This window comes from Panthera leo, chromosome B1, assembly GCF_018350215.1.
Source record: "Panthera leo isolate Ple1 chromosome B1, P.leo_Ple1_pat1.1, whole genome shotgun sequence".
NCBI classification, from domain to species: Eukaryota; Metazoa; Chordata; class Mammalia; order Carnivora; family Felidae; genus Panthera; species Panthera leo.
The window spans coordinates 97,951,985-97,977,448 of record NC_056682.1 but is presented as its reverse complement, the minus strand read 5'-3'; positions in this window follow the sequence as shown (position 1 = coordinate 97,977,448).

Here is a 25,464-nt window from a genome sequence, read left to right as displayed (position 1 = left end):
AGAATTTAATGCCAGCAAAGGATGGTTTGATAGTTTTAGAAAGAGGTGTGGCTTATAAAATGTCAAGATAACAGAAAAAGCAATTTCTTCCCACCAATAGGCAGCAGGGAAGTTCCAAAACACCATTCTACAAATCACTGAGGAGAAAGGATATATGCCTGAACAGGTTTTTAATGTAGATGAAAGTGTTCTATTTTGGAGAAAAATGTCACACAGGATAATTGTTAGGAAGAGAAGCAATCACCAGGAAGTAAGGCCTGAAGAAACAGGCTAACTCTACTGTTTTGTGCAAATGCAGTCTGGCTTATGATCAGGACTTCCCTTATTTAGAAGGCTGCTAAACCCCAAAATTTGAAGGGAGAAGATAAGCAACACTTGCCAGTCTTTGCTGCTAAAAGAACCTGGGCAATGGCAACATTTTCTCTGGATTGGTTCTGTTGATGCTTTGTAGCTGAAGTCAGCAAGTACCTTGTTAGTACGGGACTGCGTTTCAAAGTTGTTTTGATATTATACAATGCCCTTGGCCACCCCATGAGTTAGACATTAAAGAAGTCAAAGTGGTCTACTTCCCATGAAACACAACATTTCTGATTCATCCTCTATATCAGGGGTCACAATGACCTTTAAATTTCACTACAGATGACACTCCATGAAAAGGATTGCCTAAGTAATGGAAGAGAACCCTAATAGAACATCATGAAAATCTGGCATTGAAGATGAGATTGTTCTTATAAAAAATAAATTAAAAAATAAAAACTGTGAAAGCCATCAAGCCCCAGACAATAAATTCTTGCTGGAGAAAACCGTGTCCAGATATTGTGCATGACTTCACAGGATTTACATCAGAGCCAATCGAGGCTTGAAAGAGTGTAGATATGGCAAAAAAAGAAAAAACAGTTGGAGGGTGAAGGGCTTCAATGTATGAACCATGGAGAATTCAAGAGCTAATAGACACCACACCAGAGGAATTAACAGAAGACAGTCTGATGAAGATAAGCACTTCTCTGAACCAGTGGTGGACAATGAAGAAGACGTAGAAGAAACACTGGCAGAAAACAAATTGACATTAAACAATCTGGCAGAAGGGTTCCAATTATTCAAGACTTCCTTTATGACATGGACCCATCTATGATTTGGCACTGATACTAAAACAAATGGTGAAAAAAGGGTTGGTACTGTAGAGACACATTTTTGGATGAATGACAAAGCAGAAAACTCAGAAAGAAATTATGATACGTTTCCATAGTTACAGTGGGTGTACCTGCCTCTCCTGCCTCACCTTCCCCACCTCCACACCTTCTTCCTCTGCCACGCATAAGACAGCAAGACCAACCCCTCCTCTTCCCCCTCCTCCTCCACCTACTCAATATGAAGATGAGGAGGATGAAGATCTTTATGATGATTCACTTCCACTTGATGAATAGTAAATAATCATCACGACCTACATCACAGCATAAGTTAATAAATTTATCCGTTGGGCATGTGTGTGCTTTCATGTGAAAATGTAATAACTGTACAACCAGAACTGTGCCATCATGATCATCATCATTGGCTAAGTACTCATCACGTACAGCATTATGTGCAAGTTTTGTGTGGAAGGGGATAGTCTACCCTTATGTAGGCACAAGGTCAGCAATATTTACCATAAAATTAATAACATGATAATTTTCCTACTGTTTTATAACTTTGCTTTCAAAGAATTACATTACCATACAATATGCCTCTCCCTCTCATAAATGGAAAAAATTGTGTATCAGGCTGTCACCACAGGTAAACAGTTTTTTTAAAATATGCAACAATGTTTCTAATACTGTATTATTAATATTATCATAATACTCTATACCATAAAATTTTATGAGTTATTTGTTCGTGTATAGTCTAGGCTTCCATGAAGCAATCCTATTAGTTACACTAGGCTACCATAAAGCAATCATATTGCTGCTTCTTCATTATCAGTGCATGAATTGTTACACCTGTAAATAAATATGAATTTCTTTTTCACGTTATCTTTTCATTTTGGATGTCTAGTGTGAGTAATACCGGTAACATCTACCATGTTTTCTATTATATAAGACAAGATTGACATAAGGTACTGACGATTTATCTTATAAACAGATGACATAAATTTACAATATCAATAAATACAGTACAGTACTCTACATGTATTTTCTCTTGCTTATGATTTTCTTGATAACATCTTTTCTCTAGTTTACTTTATTGGAAGAATATAGTACATAATATATACAACACACAAAATATGTGTTAATTGACTTTATGTTATTGATAAGGATTCTAGTCAACAGGAGGTTATTAGTAGGTGAATTTCAGGTGAGTCAAAAGTTATATGTGTATTTTTAATGGCATGAGTTGATGTCCCTAACCCCTGCATTGTTGAAGGGTCAACTGTATTTTAAGAGAGAGAGAAATCAAGAAAAATGAGATGTTTTATTTTGAAGCAGAAAGGAGGGGAAAGACTTGGGACATTATATGCACATGAAATTGAAACTCCATTGTAGAAAGGAACTAAGATCCACGGGGAAATTAAGAAAAAAAAACAATGGAAAACAAAAAATTGGTTGATGCAAACCAATTATATTGAAATATATGGGCCCCTAAAAGAGGGAGATTTAATCTTTTTTGAATCTCAGAGTGAATTTAACTGCCATCTGGGTAACATAAACAATGTAGTGATGAACATCTTTGCATAAAACATTGTGTACATCTGTGTATGATAAAAGAATTTCTGGTTCAAAGAATATAGAGTACAGAAAAATGAATAGCATCATGATCATAAAGTCCTCTTGTTTAAGAAATAAAAACACCTTTCAGACACTTGCCTTTATGTTCTCCTCACCACTGTATCTTCCAAAGTCTGCCTCTGGACCACTTTGATGGTTTCCTTCCTAAAGCAGCCATATCTATTAACACAGCCGCTGAACCCACTACTAAAAGAGTTAAAACCTAACTGGGACTGAAAAACTGAAAATCAGCTGAGACTGAGAATTTAAAAAGTAACCTCAGTATTAACTACACTGGAAGAGCAGACACTTATAATACCAGTTTCAAAGTTAGTAGGAGACATTTTTTTTTCTAAGATCATGCAACGGCTGTAACATGGCAAAACAGAGGCACCTGGGTGGCTCAGTTGGTTAAGCATCTGGCTTTGGCTCAGAGCACGATCTCATGGTTCATGAGTTCAAGCCCCACATTGGGCTGTGTACTGACAGTGCAGAGCCTACTACGGATTCTCTCTCTGCCTCTCTCTCTCTCTCTTTCTCAGAATAAATAAATAAACTTAAAAAAATGGCAAAACAACTGCCTCTGAGTAACTACTTTATTAACAGTGATGCTCCAAGACCCATTTTTTTTTATTTTTTTGAGGTTTATTTATTTATTTGGAGGGGAAGAGGGGCAAAAGAGAGGGAGAGAGAGAATCCTAAGCAGGCTCCACATTGTCAGCACGGAGCCTGAAGCAGGGCATGATCCCATGAACCGTGAAATCATGATCTGAGCCCAAACCAAGAGTTGGATGCTTAACCAACTGAGCCACCCAAGTGTCCCAAAGACCCACTTTGTTATACCATCTGTCACTGGGGATACCAAATTGTTAAACCCTCACATCATGGCAGCAGCCATCTTTACTTTATCCCCATTCTTCAGATCCTGTCACAGAAACAACTGACCTATGTTCTCCTTAACTCCTCCCCAGAATCACTCAGAAGGAATCCAAACAATAGGAAAGATACTTTCCTCCTTCCTTTTGTTCAGTGCTATTCCATGGGTCCCCTGGAGTGTCCTCCTTCATTGAACAGAGTCAATAAATTTGAGTTTCTCAGATTTGTGCCTGGTGGATCTTTGGCATTAGTAGTTCCTTCAGATTATAGATTGTCATCAAGCACATTGATGCTTCCCACTAACTCAGACAATCACTACTAAGTCATGTAGTTCCCTCCCACAACAGACTACTCCATTCCATCATTGCCTTATCCAGTTTTCATTCTCTACTACTGACCACTTACTTCCACTTACCTAAATTCCTATAACCACATTAGATTATTAAAGACTGCTTGGCAAAGCCATTGCCTCTGCTCTCTAGTATCATGAGGGTCTTAGGTCTTTTCACTGTAAACCACTTTGAATTTCCTACTTGGCATCTAATCTTGAATATCTCATAAGCATCTAAAACTTAATAGGTCAAAATGTAAAGACTTGAGCTTCCAACTGGAACTTGATGTTCATCCAGTCTTTCTCATTTTAGTTCTACACAATATAGTTGGTCAAGCTAAACACTCAGTGCTCTCCTACAGCTCACCCTTTCTTCAGTAATTTCAATCCATCAACAAGTTCTGCCAACTCCAGCTGAAAGAGATAGATCTTAAAGCATCCTCTACTCCCCAATTTCCCTGCATTGTCCAAGCCACCATTATTTCTCACCTGGCCTTCTTCAATAGGTTCTCAAATGTATTTCCAATTTATTTTAGTTATTTAATATACATATTTTTAATTTAAATATATATTTATATCATTATTTTTAACCATATGAATTATAAACCTCTTTTCCTCATGTTTCAATTAGCATCTCTGTGCTTGGTACTTTGTCAGATGCTACAGATATATGATCAGGTTGTATGCTTTCCCTATCCACAGGATTGTGGAGAAATCAGGGGTAAGAGTATGGGAAGACAAGGGGAATAACTGAGAAAAATGTGGAAATATACGTGAAAATATAGTAAGAATATTAATAAGGATACTTATGATGAAGTTAACAAAGCTCAAGCTAAAGTGCTTCTCACATAACTCCATTTCAAAGCCCTGAGAGCGGATTCTAGAAATCTATTTGTATGGTCATGTTTTTGTAAAATGTGCAGAAGATATTTTACCGCAAATGTAAAGACCACTGTCTTTTTCCACTCAGACCTCCTTCAGACACACATCCTTTCATCTAAGGTAGTGGCCATAGACATTTTTGGGGATCTGGTAAAAGGAAGTTCAGCTGGAAATAAATTTAGTTTGGTTAAGTGGGATATATTTTCATGGTTCACAGTTATTTCAGTGTATGCTTATATTCTTGCAAGCCATTATGTAATAATAATGACTGCAAAGAATGTACTTCCCTTTCACTGTGCCAATTCACCCATAATCTTGATATAAAAATCAGGAGTAGAGATTGTATCACATACATCCTAAATTTTAGCCACTTAAATTTAAAATATATTTAATAAAAAGTTTTCCCACATTTAGATCACAAAAATTTATTTGACATTACCAACAACAAACTGTAAAGTAGAAACTTTTCAAAATGCCAATGATAATAATTTTAAAAGAAATTCTTAGTTATTTTTTTATTCTTATTATAGAATTTGTTTAAGATTATTGTCATTTGAGGAGGCAATCAAAGAGGCCGAAACTTGATTGTTTAAAAAGTATCATAGACTTCTGACAGTCAATTATTCTATTATTTTTATAAATATTGTGATATTTATAGTATTCCATAGCTTTTAAATTTTTTTTTCCAAATAACTGTGACTACACCTAATGAGACAAGTAATGGAGAAGGGTGTAAGGAATCCAAACCATCGTTTCTAGAATGCATCGCAGACAATTGTCGGAGGAAAGAGAGAAATGAAAGAATCACTCACTTTGTGGGTGACAGAGAAGGAGACTGAGGAAGTTCTTACTTGATGATCTGAGAGAAATAGATAGCTATTTCTATTCACTAAAAATAGGAGGAGAACATAAAAGTAAAAATAATGGTGTGGCACTACACTGGAATGATAAATGCCTGGAGACTCAGATATATTACCAGTAAGGAGTGAGAAACCAGTTCTTTCCTATGTTTGCATGATTTTTCTTTACAATTCTTATAAACTGTGGTGTTAGAGCCTATTAGTTATGGGTTAGAAAGGTGTTCATAAGAATTAAACAATGGCTAAAAGATTTTTAATTCAAGTCTTGGTGGTAGATAAGGAAAGGATATACCAAGCAAACAAAATAGGATTAATGAAGGCTATTCTATTAAAGAAATTTGGTCCTTCCATAGGTATCACCTCATATTTTACTTGGAAAAATTAGATAAATAAAATTACTTAAAATTTTATTTTTTTAATGAATAATGACTTTGGGCCAATATTTTATTTACTTTTTAGCATGATGAAATTTAATAGGATGTGATATTTTTCTAAGGAACCATAATTTGACTTTTGTTCCCATTAGCTCTGATCTTTTATTGAATTGTTGAAATATTATTTGAGTTTCTATTAGAGTCACAAAAAGTGAAAATTGCCTCTCTGATGTCTTTGGTATCTAAAATTTATCAGAATTTTCCACGACATGCACAAAATAGACATGAATTTCAAAGCCAGCCTCCCTAGATCCAGATGTGAGAGTTAGTCTCTATACTATATGTAATAGATAACGTTCAAGTCTGAATGAACAACAATGTCGAAGGAGGTGATACAGATCATGCTACAAGAACTGAAAATTCAAAATAATTGCTTTGTGTTTATTGTTATAATGATTTCCATTAACATTTATCTTATATTGAGTTTTATTGTTTCAAAATTTTTATGAACTTAAACTTTTTAATTAGTGAAAACGGTTTTGTCTTGAAAAATTGTTCCCAGTTCTAAACTCTGATTATAAAAAAAGTTAATATATCTTAAAACTCTTAAATTCTGATCAAGCAGAGAAAAAGATGTTCATGCTTAAGGAATTTAGTGATGCATGCGTTGGATGAATGTAAATTAAGAGGACGAACAGTATATTCAACACCTTTGATTTTAGTTTGAAAGTGATGTTAAAGACAAACATAAATCTGTGTATTTTCTTGTCACATTTTCTGTTAGTTGTCTTATTAAGAGCATCTCCCATGATGTTAATTTTGTTTTTGAACAAATGTTAAATATTAGTTAATTTCCAGTATGTTGCTTTGGTGATGAAGCCTTTGCTGTTTGCTCTTTGACTATAGCTAAGCTGAAAGGGTTGTGTAGCTTTCTGATTATTCTTGATTTTATTTTCAAGTCTGCAGCTGGGAAGAAAATCTTCCTCAAGAAGTATGATATATGGCTTGGTCAGGAATCAAAACACTTTGAAGTGGCTCCTGAGCCAGTGAAAGAAACCATCTGTCTGTGAAATATCTGTGAATGATGTCTGACAGTAAATATCAGGGAAGTGAGTGTTATATGGCAACAGATTGCCACACACGGTTATAGTACACACTAAAATTTCCTTCTCTGTGCACATTCATATGGACATTTAATTTTACTGATGAATAGCTGCCATTGCTTGGCAGATCTAACCCATCACCAAATCCTTTTTGGCATCTAGGTTGGGATGTCTGTTATTTAACCTCTTTAGAATGATCTAATGGGAGTGGACAAGAGGGAATGTGGAGAAATTAAGCCTGCTAGACCAGATTATTGAAGGAATTGTCCAAGTCAATAGCATTTCTATAGGTCCATTCTTTTTGATCAATAGACTCTTTTACCTAATTCAGCCCCTACAATTGGTAATGATCAGGAGTGCTTCTTCATTTCCCGTTTCCTTTAATGAGATTAGAATTCCATAGCACGACATTTGGGGAAAAAATCATTATGTTACTTTTAGACATAAATTCCATTAATATGTTTGTAAACTATCTTCTAGTTTTTAATCTATGTAAGTATATGTGTATATATGTATATATAAAATACATATATTTATATACTATATATATTATATTTAAATAAAAAGGCACAACTATATATGGGACAACTATTTTTAACTTTTTCATATAAGATGACAATATTACATGGAATATATTACACTATCATATTATTTAAAAATATAATTTTAATTCCTACAAACCATATATTCAGTATTTTACTTAACTATTCTTTTCCAGTTATTCAATATTATAAATAACATTTTATCAGATAAACTTTTGTATTATAGTCATCATATTATGAAAAATAATTTGACCTCTTTTTCAATTATTTTCTTAAAGTAAGATACTAGAAATCAATAAATTGGTATTTGGTAGGACTTTTAAAAACATAATAAAATTAAATTTCTTATAGCAATGCATGAAATACTTTTATTTTATATCATCATGAAGTCTAATTGTATTTTAAATTTCAGCCAAATTATAAAGAAAATATTCATTGATATAACTTTCATTACTATGGATATTTTTGAGGCTGGTTAATCTTGGCTCCTTTAATTTCTTTTTTGGGTATTATTAAGTCTTCATCATTTATAAATATGTGTATCATATTATAAAATATGCAAAATTATACACACATGTATAACTCACACACCAAATTTTTATTTTCTGGCATTTTGTTCTGATTTATTGGTGTACCTTTAAATACTTATGTTGATAGCACATCATCTGTCAATTGTATTTATATATTTTATTTTTTAAAATTTACCTTTTTTTATTTATATATTTTAATATTTGATGATATAAGTATCTCCTGAATATTCTTCTCTTACAAGATTATCTTGGCTAGTTTTGCCCATTATTTTTTCCAGATTTCTTTAAAATTAAATTTCATTTTTGTAAAACAGAAACCTTCAATCCATTCAAGGACATTAGGCTATTTCCAGTTTGGGGATATTATAAATATATCTACTATAAACATTCATGTATTAATTTTGAATGAGTATGTTTTCATTTCTTAGGTATGAATGCCTCAGAATTCAAATACTGGGTCATATGATGGTTGCATGTTTAGATTCTTTAAAGAAACTGTCAAATAGTTTCCCAGAATGATTGCAATATTTTATATTTTCACAGCAATATATGAGTAATAAATTTTCTCTGCATCCTCACTGGAATTTGGAGTTGTAATGATTTTAATTTATTTTTTAAGTTTATTTATTTATTTAGAGGGAGAGAGGGAGAGAGAGAGAGAGAGAGAGCAAGCAGGGGAGGAGCAGAGAGAGAGGAAGAGAGAGAATCCCAACCAGGCTCCGCACTGTCAGTGCAGAGTCTAACGCAGGGCTTAAACTCACAAACTGTGGAATCATGACCTGAGCCAAAACCAAGAGTCAGAGGCTTAACCAGCTGAGCCACTTAGATGCCCCTGGAGTTGTCACTATTTTTTAAACGTAACCATTCTTGTTAAGTTTATACAGTAAAGTAGTGATACCTCATGGTGGTTTTAATTTGAATTTTTCTGATAGCTAATGATGTTGAACATTTTTACATATGCTTATTTCCAATCTGTTATCCTCTGTGGTGAAAAGTTTCTTCATGTTTTGTCCATTTTCTAATTGGAATGCTTGGTTGTTTTAATGTATTTGAGATTTGAAAGCTGTTTTATATATTCTAGATAATAGTCCTTTGTCAGATATGTGATTTACAAACATTTTCTCCCAGAGCTCCCAGAAAAAGTTCATTTTTTCATTCTATTTTTGATAAAGCCCAAAATATATCAAATTTTCCTTTTATAAATTAGGCTTTTAGTGTGAAGTCAAAGAACTGTCCCTTGCCCAAAATACCATAGACTCTACTATGTTTTTCTTGTTTAAAAAAGTACAGTTTTGGGGGGCACCTTGGTGACCAAGGGTGTACCTTAGGTACAGTTGGTTAAGCCTCCAACTCAAGTTCAGCTCAGGCCATGATCTCATGGTTCATGGGATGGAGCCCCACATTGGGATCTGTGCTAACAGCAAGAAGCCTGCTTGAGATTCTCCCTCTCTTTCTGCTCCTCAAAATAAGTAAATAAACTTAAGTAAAATAAAAAGTAAATAAATTTAAAATTTACTTCTACGGCTCTTGACCTCCCTTATTGACATTTCCTTTTATATTTTCCCCACAGTACTTACAATTTATGAAAAATTATGTTATTAACTTATTTTGGATACTTATCTGTCCTTCTGTGGTAATATAAACTTTTATTTACTATTAAATTCCCAGTTACTTAATATAATTTTCTTAGTACAGTATCAGATATAAAAAATAAATATCTGCTGAATTAATAAATTGATGAAAGGATTTTCACTAGTCCTAACAAGTTAAGTCAATAGCAATTTTTAAAATTTTTCTACATATAAATCTCACAGCCATCTCATAGATGCTGGTCTCTCATCTAAGACTTGGGCATGGCTCTTAAAAGCCCTTCCTTCCTTCTTTATTCTTTATTGGAAAGTGCATTACCTCATAAAGATGAGTGCTGGCCTTATCGTGTGCAATATTGATTGAATAAATGAACTTAGGAATTCTTAACGGATGATTAAATTACCCTCTCTTTATGAACTGCTGTATTGTCTGCTCTGGGTTTGGAGGGCAGAGAGCTGTAAAATGAAGCATTGTCATAAGGGACAACATATTTTATGATATGGTACATCAAGCACTCTTGATGCTTGAATTTAAATGTTCTCTGCCGTTTAATTATTTCCAGTTGCTTATTTTGCAAATATCAGTGAAATACCTGGGAAAATATATAATATCTTCAAATACTAAACTATAGACACTTGTTTGCCCTTTTCTTCCAGGGAAATAAACATTTGACATAGTCCAAAATATAGCAAGTATTATTATGTTTAAATCATGATTTTTCATTGTGTGTGTGTGTGTGTGTGTGTGTGTGTGTGTGTGCACGCACGCACATGTGTGCATAAGAGAGAGAGAGAGAGGAGAAAAAGAAAGAAAAAAGGGAAAACCACCAATATATAATCAACAATGTTCATGCAGTATGTAAATGAGAATCAAAGACTTGAATTCAACCAAAGTATAATGATTATTTTGCATGTTTATTGTCCATTATATTAATATTCTGGGGGTATAGTGTGGTTTTAAAAGAGGTGAGAGTCTCTTTTGCCTTTTATTACGTCAAAAACTAAATCACATAGACAATAAACTATTAAGTTTAATTTTATGCCATACTTTAAACCAAACATTTTTCTAAAACATTTTAATTTTCTTTAACTCCTTGTAACAATATATGAGATGGATACTTCACTATTCCTATCAACAGTAGCAAGGTCACCAAGCTGTCAAATTGAGGGACTTGGGTCGAACCCATGCAACCTGATCCCAGAGACCATGCTCTTGTCTACTATACTTTTTACACTATACTTTTTACACCCTAAAAAGATATTATCAAATGTAAATAACCAGCATCATTCTATTTTTTACTGATAATAAAATTAAGAATAAAGTAATTTACTTAAGCTGACTTTATAGCAATAAGTTAAAGAGTCTTTTTTTCTACTTCATCTGTGGACATTCAGTCTGGTGCTGTGTGAGTGTGTGCACATGCACGCACATGCACATGCACACAAATGCTCTACAATGAAGTAGAGAGTGATGAAGACCAGGAAAAATAGCATAAATAATTTAATCTAATATGATAAGAGTTCTTTGTATATTTTCCAAGATGTTTTATATTTACATAAATATAATAAAAAGATTTCTATGGGTAATCTTCAAATCTGGTTTTATCTTATTAATTGTTGTCATGATCAGATATTTTACCACTTAAGCAAAGAATTCTGTCTATGATAAAAAGAAGCATTCAGTATATTCATAGGGAAAACTAAATTCTATTTTGATATTCCAGCCATTGTTATATTTTAATATCAAGTGCCTACCATGTAAGTCATACATCACACTGTTCTTGAGGTTTCTAAGACATCCAGCTAGCTCTGACAAAATACAATGTTTATAATTTTCATAGTGGTCATTTCACATAAGTCCATAGGAAGATCTTGTCATGGAAATGCATCTTCTATTTCTGTGTGCATTATTATGCAATATTTATATCCTGTCAAATCCAACAAATATCTTCCCTTAATCTATCACATGTAACACTGTGCTGTTTATTTAAAGTTCTTGTTTATGCCAATTGCTATTATGTCAATTGCTAAACTGGCCAATAATTCTACCTACTTGATTTTTTTCTGCTTATAAGAAAATGGTTTTCCCAAAAATTGACAGAATAAGCCAGTGAAAGTTATTCATGTTTTATATGTTTCAATATCATGTACATTCTCCTCACTTCAGTCTTCTATCATTCAAAGAAAGCATGATTTTGAATATTTACATGTCACATTTCTTTATTGTTGAGACAAATAGTCAAATGAAGTATGACATACATATAATAATATTTATGTAGCAAACAAAATATACTTTATATCAATACCTTTTCATCAAATTTTATTATAAATTGTATAAATTGTTCATTAGTTGTATAATCTAAATTCCAAGTATTGTTACTCAGTATTTTTTCCAGATTCAAAAATCTCTGTAGAATGCTGCCATATTACAGGTAATTCAATATAGGTAAGACCCATGACACTAGGAACTTGATACATGTTGTATGTGCCATATTTTCTGTCTCAGTACTTCACTATCTCTAACCTTGTTTTAAAGAAGAATCTAGTCAGTTACAAAACACGTACATTTAATAATGAGACACTAGAAAGAAACAAAAACTTCAGAACAAAAAGCAAAATACTAGTCCTGAAATAAAGTCAGGTTTATTTTTAGAGTTGTAGATGAAGGCCCTCACATAAGTGTTATAGTTCAAGTTTATATTCAATTCTGAGTTTCTTGGCAACCAATACAAAATATGGTTTCTTATATGGGGCTTCACATGGGAGATCATTAAGTGAACAGCAGCAACCATATAGCAGCTGGAAGAATGCACTGAACATCACTACATTTTAGAGGTCTTCAATATAAAACACATAGTAACAACATCAACTTTCAATACAGTAAAAAAATATATATATACATATATATGTATATATATTCATAAAAATATCAAGAGATAAGTTAGTTATTGACATGGGAGTCATTCTCACTGGGGCATTTTCAAATTTGTAAAGGTTAGGGAAATGTTTACCTGTGTTTTACAGAAAGAATCTGGGGATGGCAGACATGCTTGAATATATACAACAGTCCTGCACTATAAAGAGTTATCTAGAAAGCTATTTGTGTTGCAAATGTTGGATATTCACCTAGATGGGAAAAGTATTTATAAATATTTTTTTTTTAATTTTTTTTTTCAACGTTTTTTATTTATTTTTGGGACAGAGAGAGACAGAGCATGAACGGGGGAGGGGCAGAGAGAGAGGGAGACACAGAATCGGAAACAGGCTCCAGGCTCCGAGCCATCGGCCCAGAGCCTGACGCGGGGCTCGAACTCACGGACCGCGAGATCGTGACCTGGCTGAAGTCGGAGGCTTATATAAATATTTGAGCTTAGATGCTAACTCTATGTTACATAAAAATGTATTTTTCACAATTTACTCTGTACAGAAGGTAACTACTATAAATCAACTGAAATTTTTATTTGTTTGATTTGAAAATGTATTGAGAATTACTTTTCCATTTTGGGAAAATCACATCCCCATGTCAAAAGTATCGGAATATCCAACCTCAAATTTGCATCAGTGTGTTTCTGTACCTGTCCTACGTGTCCTGGTTCCTGGTTCAGTGAGAAGGTACAAGTGTGAGTTTTCATTATCCCTCCAAGTGTAATCATGCCTACACATTTTCACACTGAAAAGTATTAATTTATTATGAATCACTTTTTATTTATCCTTTACATTAGCATTACAGATTTATATAGGGTTTCTTTTTTGAAGTTTTATGTGAGAATAAAGTTACACTATCTACTAATTTATTTTCAGTAAAGTGTTTGTTACAAAATATTTGATGTAAAAAGTGAGGTTGTTCTGGAGACAACCTGGAGGAGACTTGTTCTGGTGAGCTTGAGAATCACAGAGTTAAGGTAACTTGGTAATATTATTCACTTTTATGATGCTTAGTTTAATATAAGTGCAGAATATACAATAAAGATGTAGGAAAGTGCACATCCTTAAAGTGATTTCCCGAAAGTATCATATCTTTCAGTTTTTTAATAAGATTTAGATAATTGATAATTCAAACAAATATTTTCTAATAAGCCTATAAGGTTATAATGTTTTCTCTTGCTGTTGAGGAAAGCTTGATCTGATTCAATAATATTAGATTCCGCTCTATAAATGATAATAATCAAAACTACTGAAAAATGACAAATGTGAAAATATGAAAATATAGTTACCAGAATTAGAATGTGAAGCTTAATTGAGATATTAATCATTGAAGAAGATTCAGTAAAATTGTATAATTTGATTTAAATTATTATTTCTTGTCTAATATTTCCCTTTTCCAGAATTTATATTTTTCCCATAAAATTATCTGATACACTAGAAATAAAATGACAAAGAATAATGGATAACTGTTAAGTGTATTTAAAGGAGGCAAGTTTCATTTCTGAAATTTTCAGCTCTTTTTATACAAACATAAATTTAAATCTTAAGAATTTATAATATCCTAGGAAATGATCCTAGGAGTGTCTCATTTACAAGAAAATCATTTAGAAAATTATATTATAAGAACTGTTACAAATGCAAAACTATATATCTTCAATGTTCACTCATAATAGCACAAATCTAATTGTTCCTAAAAATAAATGTGCCATGTTTACTCTTTCAAATTTTTTTTTTTCTCAGCTGTGGGCAGGTATGGAGTTATCCACGTTTAATTTTAAAGTTCATTGGAATGTTTGGTTACAAAATGAAAAGAAAGTATAAGTCCTTGACATGGACATTCACAGATGTTTTCAATAAGTGTGTTGACATTATAAATGATAATTAAATTTTCTTTGGAGGAAAGGTTTCCTGTGCTGCTATTATTATTGCTATTTCATAATGGTTATACTTAGATCCGAGGGTAAGAGCAGGTACCCAGTAGGGATTTCCAGCAATTGAGCCTTGCAGAAATAACTGGGTTTATTGTTTTATTTAATTTAATTTTTATTTTACTTTAAAATGTAAAGGCAAATACATATAGTATTTAATCATGTATCAAATGCTACTTTTTATTTTTCAAGCAATAAATGACTCCATTCTTGGATCAAATAATCAAATAATACTACGTACATTAAAAAAATTTTTATGTAAACTTTTTTTTTTACATGAAGTTGGAAATCCCATTCAACCACCATTCCCTAACTTCTAGTTCTCTTTTCCAGAAATAAACACATTGTTTACTTTGTTTTATAGCTTCCCACATCATTCACTACACATAGAGCCACATACCCTTCACACATACAAGGGACACTACTATGTGTGATATTGTGAATAACAATTTCTAATGTAAATTTAAATTATACTCTGAAAATTCCCAAGTTTATACGTAAGGTATTGATTATATTTAAGTAATAGTAAAATTAGTTAATAAACTAAAATAGTGTTTTAGTGTTTCTAAAAATCAATATCATTAGTTATTCCAAAATTATATTATTTAGAATCTTGCCAGAAAATGCAGGTGAAACAATCTTGAGGTTCTCTTAATTATGGGAGTTTTTTGTGTATCCACAAGTCAGAGTGGAATGACATTTTAATACATGAGACATTGGGTAGAGTCTTCAAAAGAGTATTACTGTAGTAGTTAAGCCAAATTAGTCTTACATTAACAATTAATTTAAACCAGCCCTAAAGAAGTTGCAAGACAAGTCTTAAAACAACCAAATTGATTCCAAGTAACTAAGTGCATATCAGAATAATCTAAAGAACATTTAAAGGGATACAACAAATTTCAGAAATCAACTATTTAAAATCACAATGCCTGGAGCTTGGCAAAAAATGACTAGAAATGAAGGAAGCAAGAAAATACAACATAGAAAAATGTAAAAATAGTATAGTTGATGAAATTAGCATACAGGGATGTTAAAACAGCTACCATATACACTACATATATTAATGAGGTAGATGAAACTATGAATATGATGAGAAAAAAATGTAAAAACTAAGACCTAAGTCAAAGTTCCAAAATAAAAAGCATAATTTCTGGGATACAAAGAATTAATGGAATAATGCATACATTAAACTACAGAACATATTTCAGCAAAATGAAGAGAAAACTTTAAAATACAAAAAAAGAAATATAGACAACAGACGAAAAAATGTAATCCCAGATAGCAGTGGACAATACTGAACATTCTAAAACTTATTTGGAATCTCTAAAAGGAGAAGGAAGAACATAGATAATATGCTTAATTAAGTGAATGACCAAAACCAAAAATCTTCAAATGAAATGAAAATTATAATCACATAGATCCAAATATTTCAATAAACTCCAATTAAAATAGCAACACCAACACCAACCCAGCAACAACTCAGATGGATTAAAGAAATGAACATAAGACCTGAAACCATAGAAGTCCTGGAAGAAAACATAGGTGATAAACCCCCTACCATAGGAGTGGAAAATACATAAGTGGAACGATATCAAATAAAAAGTTCTTCACAGCAAAGGCAACCATCAACAAAATGAAAAGGCAATGTATTAAATGAGAGAAAATATTTGCAAACCATCTATTGGTTAAGGAGCTACTATCCAAAATATGTAAAGAACTCATACAACTCAATACCAACTACTAATACTAATAATACTAGTAATAAACAATCCAATTAAAAATGGACAGGAGGGTGCCTGGTTAAGCCTCCAACTTCGGCTCAGGTCATGATCTCATGGTTCCTGAGGTCGAGTCCTGCGTTGGGCTCTGAGCTGACAGCTCAGAACCCAGAGCCTGCTTTGGATTCTGTGTCTTACTCTCTCTTTGCCCCTCCCCTGCTCATCTGCTCATTCTCCCTCTCCCTCCCTTCCTCACCCCTTTCTCTCTCTCTCTCTCTCTCTCTCTCTCTCTCTCTCAAAAATAAATAAACTTTTTAAAAAATTAAAAAATGAGCAGGAGATCTGAATAGATATTTTTCCAAAGAAGACATACAAATGGCCAACAGGTACATGAAAAGATCTCAACATCACTAATACAGGAAAATATACATCAAAACCACAACAGCTATCATCTCACATCTGTTAGAATGGACATTTATCAAGAAGAAAAGAAACAACTAGTGTTGGTGAGCATTTAGAGAAAAGGGATCTTTGTTCACTGTTGGTGGGAATGTAAATTGGTGCAGCCACTATGGAAAACAGTACAGAGTTTCCACAAAAAAAATTAAAAATAGAACTACCACATAATCCAGCAATTCCACTTTTAGTCATTTATCTGAAGAAAATGAAAATGCTAACTCAAAAAGAGATATGCACCCCCATGTTCACTATAACATTATTTACAATAGCCAAGATATGGAACCTATGTGTCCAATGAATGAATGAATAAGGAAAATTCACTCTCTCTCTCCCTCCCTCTCTCTCTCTCTCTCTCTCTCTCACACACACACACACAAAATTGGAATATTATTCAGTCATAAAAATAAATAAAATCTTGCTATTTGCAACAATATGGATGGACCTTGAGACATTATATTAAGGCAGACAGAAAAAGACAAATACCTTATGATCTCTCTCGTATGTGCAAAAGAAAGAAAGAAAGAAAGAAAGAAAGAAAGAAGGAAAAGAAAGAAAGAAAGAAAGAAAGAAAGAAAGAAAGAAAGAGGGAGGGAGGGAGGGAGGAAAGGGAAAGGAAGAGAGAAAAAATGGAGAAAGAAAGAAACAGCTCATAGATACAGATTCAGGGAATAGTAGATTGGTTGTAAGAGGCAGGGGATGGGGTATGAGAGAAATGGGTGAAGGGGGTCAAAAGGTTAAAAAACAAAGAAGAAGCCCATGGAATTCCTAATGGAGTGCTCCTCTCCTGCCCCTCCCTCAACCCCAGGTAACCAAATAGAATCTTTAGGAATTAGGTCTGGAGGTCTATATTTAAAAAATCTTCAGGTGATAATGATGCATATTTTTATGAACAAATTCTAGAATTTTGGAGGCACTGTACCTAGTGGGCCACAGGAAAAGGCTATACACACTCTGAATCTGGAGAGGCTGTCAGAGTAAGGACCTCCTCTGGGCCTCTCTGAATGAGGATAGGATTTTGGAGTCTACATATGAGAATTCTTTCTTCTATGAGAAATGACAAAGCCTCCCCTCTTGGTTCTTTGAGAATAGTTGCAAATCTGTCCTGAGGGGAGAGACAGGAACAAAACAAGAAGAAGACTGTTTGGGATTTACCAAAGGGACTTGGCTGTGACAGAAATTTGGGGAAAGAATCTGGGGAATCTGGATTAGTTACGTTCTCTCTGTGCAAGATGATAAACCAAAAATAACTGGAATAGATGGAAGAAAAAGGAAGAGGAGGAGGGGAAGGGGAAGAGGAAGAAGAAGGAGAAAGAAGAAGGAGATAGAAGAAGAAGGAGGAGGAGGTGGAGGAAGGAGGAGGAGGAAGGAGAAGCAAGAGGAAGAAGGGGAGGAGGAGGAAGAGGAGGATGGAGGAGGGAGGAGGAGGAGGAGGAGGAGGAAGAAAAGGGGAAGAGGAAGAGGAGGAAGAGAAACTACACTGTCACATCATAATCAAATTGCTTATAAACTATGATAAAGAGAAAATCTTAAAAGCAATCAGACAAAATAGCCCCATTATATACAAGAACAAATATGCGGAGCAACCAGAATACATATATACTTCTGACAGTAATTTTTAAATGCTACCACCATTTTGAGAAATGACTTAACAATTTCTTAAAATGCTAAATATGCAGCCTATGGGATACAGCCATTCAATACCCAGGTATTTACTCAACAGAAAAGGAAGTATGTGTCTATACAGAAATTTGTACATGAAAGTTTATAGCAAATTTATTTCCAATACTTCACAAGTGGATACAATCTAAATATTCATAAATAGGTGAGTAAATACACCAGTTGTGGTTTACCATGTAATTAAATACTATTTTATAATGAAAGAGAATGGACTATTGATACATACAACAACAACAGTTCTTATGCTACATGCAAAAATGCAGACAAAAAATTATATATACAGTGTATGTGGGTCAAGGAAAGAACAGGGAGAACTTCTGAGGAGGATACATATTTTGACGTTTGTGGTAGTGTTTTTATGGCTGTAACACATAATGTCAAATCTTATCAAACTGTACACTTTAAATATGTGTTTATTATATATCAATTATACTGCAATAAAGCTACTTTAAAAAAATTTTAATGTTTACTTTCCAGAGAGAATGAGACAGAGAATGAGCAGGGGAGGGGCAGAGAGAGAGGCAGACACAGAATCTGAAGCAGGCTCCAGGCTCTAAGCTGTCAGCACAGAGCCCGACGCGGAGCTCGAACACATGAACCATGAGATCATGACCTGAGCTGAAGTCAGACACTTAACTGACTGAGCCACCCAGAAGCCCCTCAATTAAGTTACTTTTAAGTGTCATCAAATAGATTACACCACAAAATCAATAAGAATCCTTTACATTACATATATTGATAATACCAAGTGTTGGTGAGGATCTGAGCAGATCAAACCCTTGTACATTGCAGTTTGAAATGTCTCATGGTACAGACACTTTGGAAAACGCTTTTGTAGTCTTTTAGAAATATAAACATGCACTTATTATAGGATCAAGCAATTGCACTCCTAAGTTTTACACAAGAGATATGAAACATTTCCTAATAGTTACCTAAAATGTCAACTTAATTGGGACAGATATTTGGTCAAACATCATTCCATGTGTGTCTGTGAGGGTGTTTTTGGATGAGATTAACTTTTTAAAAAAACGTTTATTTTTGAGAGAGAGAGAGAAAAAGAGTGCACGTACTCGTGAGCAGGGGAGGGGCAGGTAGAGGGGGAGAAAATCCCAAGCAGGCCCCCTGCACTAACAACGCAGAGTCCTAGATGGGTTCCATCTCACCAAGAACAGTGAGATCATGACCTGTAGCAGAATCAAGAGTAGGCTGCTTAACTGATTGGGCCACCCAGGTACCCTTGGATGAGATTAACTTTTGCATCAGAAGAATCAGCAGATTGCCCTCTCTATTGTGGGTCACATTCATTCAACCAATTGATGGTCTAAATAGAATAAAAAGACTAAGACGGAATCTTTGAAGAGTTCTCTGATTGTTCTTCCCTATAGTCCTGACCTTACAGTGAGAATTGCAGTTACTGAGCTGGGAAACCCTAAATGCAATGGGAGTAGTTGGATCCTGGTGTGGCAAGGAAAGCGGCAGGCATTGAACCACCTCAGAGAAGATGGGCATGGTTTCTTTTATAAAGAGCAGTCATAGCATCAATAAAAATTTTATAAAACATTTTAATAATTTTAGATAAATTAATTTAATAATTTATTAAATAAATTAATAATTTTAAATAAAAACATTTATGGAATTGGCTGGTTGATCATGGTGTTCCTAGGAGCAAAATAGGTAGGAAGTCTACTAAGTTCTTCCTTGATTCATACAAGCAGAAAAGTTCTAGGTCAAGTAAATAAAAGTTTAACCTAAATCATAATGACAGAGAATCATGGCCATTTCATCAATTACCAGATTTGAGCCAGCTCACTGACCCAAAACTTCTTGAATGAAGGAGAATCTGTGTTTTGAGAAAGGACTCTGGTATAGTGCTAAAAATTTATATGGTTAAAATCTCTCCCAGCCTTCCATAAAGAAGTCTATATTCCTTTACCAGGGTAACTGCATTAGAGAGAAAACAATCATAATTTTAGGGGACTAGTGGACACTGGTTCTGAACTGTCACTGGTTCCGGGAAACCGAAAATGTCACTGTGGTCCACCAGTCGGAGCAGGGTCTTATAGTGGCCAAGTGATTCATGGAGTTTTAGCTAAGGTCCTGCTCACAGTGGGCCCAGTGAGCCCCTGAACCCATTCTGTAATTATTTTCCCTGTCCTGGAATGCATAACTTGAATAGATTATAGTCAGCTGGAAGAATCCCCATGTTAGTTCCCCAGGCTCTGAGTGAGAGCTATAATGGTGGGAAAGGCCAAAAAGCCATTAGAATTCCCTCTACCTAGGAAAATAGTAAACCAAAAGAAATACCTAACTTCAGGAGGGATTACAGAGATTGACGCCACCACCAAGGACTTGAAAGATACAGAGGTGGTGATTTCCACGACATTTCCATTAAACTCACCTATATGGCTTTGTAGAAGATAGATGGATCTTAGAGAATAACCATGGTGACACCAATGGTAACTGCTATACCAGGGTGTAATTTTATTGCTTGAGCAAATTAACACATCCTCCGGTTCCTAGTGTGTAGCTATTGATCTGGCCAGCAATATACCTTCACTGTGATTAATCAGGGAAATTGGTCATAATTTAGTTTGCAGAAATCTTAATTGCCTTTCACTTCCATAAGATATCATATTGGCCCATTAAACTGAAGGCATTATGCCGATTGAAACTAGGGAGCAAGAAGTAGCAGCTACTCCAGACTTATTGGTAAGACATGTGTGTCAGAGAGTGGAGAATAAAGTTGACAAAACCTCAGGGGACTTCTACCTCAATGAAACTTCTAGCAGTCCAGTAGCATGGGACATGTCGAGATACACCTTTGAAGGTAAATGATAAGTTTTTTCATACAGCCTCTACTACATACATAAAATGAAATAAAATAAAATAAAATAAAATAAAATAAAATAAAATAAAAAAGTGGCACAACACCTAGCAGGCTTCTTTGAGTCTGGGGGTCAAACATACTCCTCATCTGGATGTATCAGTCAGGCCCATTTACTGAGTAACCCAAAAAGCTGCTAGTTTTGAGTGGGGCCCAGAACAAGAGAAGGTTCTACAATAGGTCCACGCTGCTGTACAAGTTGTTCTGATGCCAGGACAATGTGATCCAGCAGATCCAAGGGTGCTTGAAGTATCAGTGACAAATAGGAATGCTGTTTGGAGCCTTTGCAAGGCCCCTGTAGGTGAATTAGAGTGCATGCCCCTAGGATTATGGAGCAAAGGTCTGCCGTCCTCTGCTGATAACTATTCTTCTCTTGAGAAATAGCTTTTGGCTTGCTACTAAGCCTTGTTAGACTAAATGCTTAAACATGAGCCACCAAGTTATAGATATAGATGATATAGACAGATATAGATATAGATTAGATGTATGTATAGATAGATGATATAGATATAGGTATATATATCTATATAGATATAGATATATTGATATATAGATACGTATAATTGGTTCTGTTTCTCTGGAGAATTCTGACCAACACACGCCACGTGTATGCCAATGTTCAAAGCAACATTATTTAAATTAGCTCAAAACTATTAACAATCAACCAGCCTATGAATAAACAAACTGTAGTTTATCACAGTGAGATACTACTCAGCAATTAAAAGGAATGGACTGTGAATACGTGCAACGGTCTTGATGAATCTCAAACACATGATGATCAGAGAAAGAAGCCAGACACAAAGGATTACATACTGTATAATTTCACTCATATGGTATTCTGGGAAAGGCAAGGCTATAATTAGAAATCAGATCAGTGGTGCCATGTGCTGGGTTTAGGGGAGTGGACTGACTATAGGGGATATAGTAGAACTATCATGGAATGATTAATTATCTTGATTATCTTGATTCTGGTGGTAGTAACATAGCTACATGCCTTTGTCAAAACTCTTTGAATCATACATTTAAATAAGTTTTAAGGTATGTAAATGGTACTTCAAAAAAGGTGAGTTTAAAAAACAAAAATGAACTTCAAAGAGCTGTTCCCAAATTTCACACAGAAAAGAACAAGAAAAGTCTCCAGTGTGAACTAGCCAAATAAAAAGTTTTTTTTTTTAATTATATTGTTAGGAAGCTTTAAAGAAATTGTCCATAAATTTTAGAGTGATTTACCAAAAAATATTCTCTATTTATGTATAGCTGCATTTTCCTCATTTTTAAGGATACTATTTAAAAGGGAAAAAAGGTACCTTTTTGAGTAAATGGCCAAAAATGAATTAGAATATCTGAGTAAAAGCTCATAGTTGTGGGAAGTGAAATTGATCAATGTGGTGCTCACTCAGTGCAGGTGATATCATCTTATGTAATCCAACTTCCTTACAAGTCAAATTCTGTAGGATGGGCAGAGCCAGTCTAAGGGGAAAAAAAAAGATTATTTGGTATGTACTTTGGCAGGATGTGGGAAGCATTCTAGAATAACACTATCTATAAAACTAGTTGGCAGTATTTATAAGGAAAAATGTCTGCCATTTTAAATTATGTTATACATTTCTTTTAAAAGTGCCTATAACAGAATGTAATATGGCTTGCCTTCAGAAATTGCCCAACAGATGCTTTTTATTTATATTTTGTTCAAGTACAATATTTCATTCATTCTTAATTAAATGTTTATATGGCTCAAATTTAGGTTAACTTGAAATTATGTGTTTTATTTGAATCCTGAGAGCAGGCAATGCCCCATCCCATCATGGCAAAATGTAAACGGCAAATTATTTCAAAATATCTTCTAGTGAAACAAACCTTTGTGTTCTGTGCAGAGCATTTTATTAGCACTTACTGAGTATTATGCTCAGCAATTAAAATTCTCTCTTTTGTGAGCATTATATAGAACTGTAATGATTATTTTAAATCTGTCTTCAACAAAAGGTTACTTTAATACATCATTTTAGACACTTAAACAATAAAAGTTCTAGAACTTGGGAGAACATGTGTATACCATGAGGCAGAGTCAAACCGAATTTTCAAAACTTTTAACTCAGAAGGACTAATTTGAGGAAATTTAAGAAAACTCGTTTTTTTAAGTTTTTTTTTTTAATTTTATTTTTTATTTTTTAAAATTTACATCCAAATTAGTTAGCATATACTGCAATAATGATTTCCGGAGTAAATTCCTTAGTGCCCCTTACCCATTTAGCCCATCCCCTCTCCCACAACCCCTCCAGTAACCCTCAGTTTGTTCTCCATATTTATGAGTCTCTTCTGTTTTGTCCCCCTCCCTGTTTTTATATTATTTTTGTTTCCCTTCCCTTATGTTCATCTGTTTTGTCTATGGCCATACCACCCTGAACGCACCTGATCTCGTCTGAAAACTCATTTAAGTTTCATGGCAATGTCATTATATGGCATTCTTATAAATAGCTTTTCTGAGAATTTGAGATAATTTGGAGGAGAAGTAAATAAAGCAAATAGTGGAGGGGAAATAAATAAAAATAAATAATAAATTTGCTGAGGAAATTTAAATTCTTAAAGTGAACCCTCAGAGTCTGACCAGACAGTATATAGTATTTTGATTCTAGTAACTTCTGTTGGAAGGTATTTCTTTCTGTAGATCTCGCTGAGCAACCAGGATATATATATATATATATATATATATATATATATATATATATATATATATATATAGTGTGTTTCAAGGAGGGGGGAAAAAGGAAATATATAGCGAGTATTATAATCATCTTCTTGTTAGAAGTGGAAACGGCTTTTCTTTTCTGTTTCAAATATAAGCAAATCACAGTGGAACACAATACAAGAATGACAAACATCAGTACCATTAAGCATGTGTGTGCCATGCTCAATCCCACAGCTCAGAAAAGTGATACATCTAGTATATATCACCCTAATAAGAAAAGACAACTTTTAAGTTAACATTCACATGACATTATTAAATATTTCCCTTTATGTGAATAGATCTGTCATTACAGTCTTCACTCAGCTTCAGATAGAATGTTACTGTAATAATCTGAATAACATTTAGAAAATATTTACATCTTGGGGCACCTGGGTGGCTCAGTCAATTGAGCGTCTGACTTCCGCTCAGGTCATGATCTCACGTACTGTGAGTTTGAGCCCCGTGTCGGGCTCTGTGCTGACAGCTCAGAGCCTGGAGCCTGCTTCAGATTCTGTGTCTCCCTCTCTCTCTGACTCTCCCCCATTCATGCTCTGTCTGTCTCTGTCTCAAAAATAAATAAACATTAAAAATTTTTTTTAATAAAAAAAAAAGAAAACATGTATATCTTGATCTTGATGTCCTGATGGATAGAGATATTATAACTGATTGGAAACAAAGAAAATAATCTACTCTTTCTCTCCCTGTCTCCCTTTTTATCTCCCTATCTTGTATACATATATGTGTATGTAAGTGTATGTGTGTGCCACAGAAACATGCAAGCTAACTAGAATTTAAACAAAATCTTAAAAAGAAAAAAAAGGGAGAAAAGAAAAATACATCATTCTTTTTAAAAAAAAATTTAATGTTTATTTATTTATTTTTTGAGAGAGACAGAGAGCAAGCCAGGAAGGGGCAGAGAGAGAGAGAGAGAGAAATCCCAAGCAGGCTCTGTGCTGTCAGCACAGAGCAAGATATGGGGCTCAAACTCACAGACCATGAGATCATGACCTGAGCCAAAACCGAGTCAACGCTTAACCAACTGAGCCACACAAGTGTCCCCAAAATATATCATTCTTGAAAAAAAGAAACATACAAGCTAATAACTTGCATGCAAAAAGAGATTTTTAACAAGAGAAGGGAGGGCCCCATTGTAAAGTTGGTTATTAAAGGGCAAACCTTCCACAGCTCTGTGGGGCAAGGAGTAAGCTACATATGTTGCTGAAGTAGTAAAGCAAGGTATAACACACAAGATCAGAAGGATCTGATGCTAAGCGTAATTAGGGCGATAACCTATTATAAACATCATCTGTAGAACCAGGACAA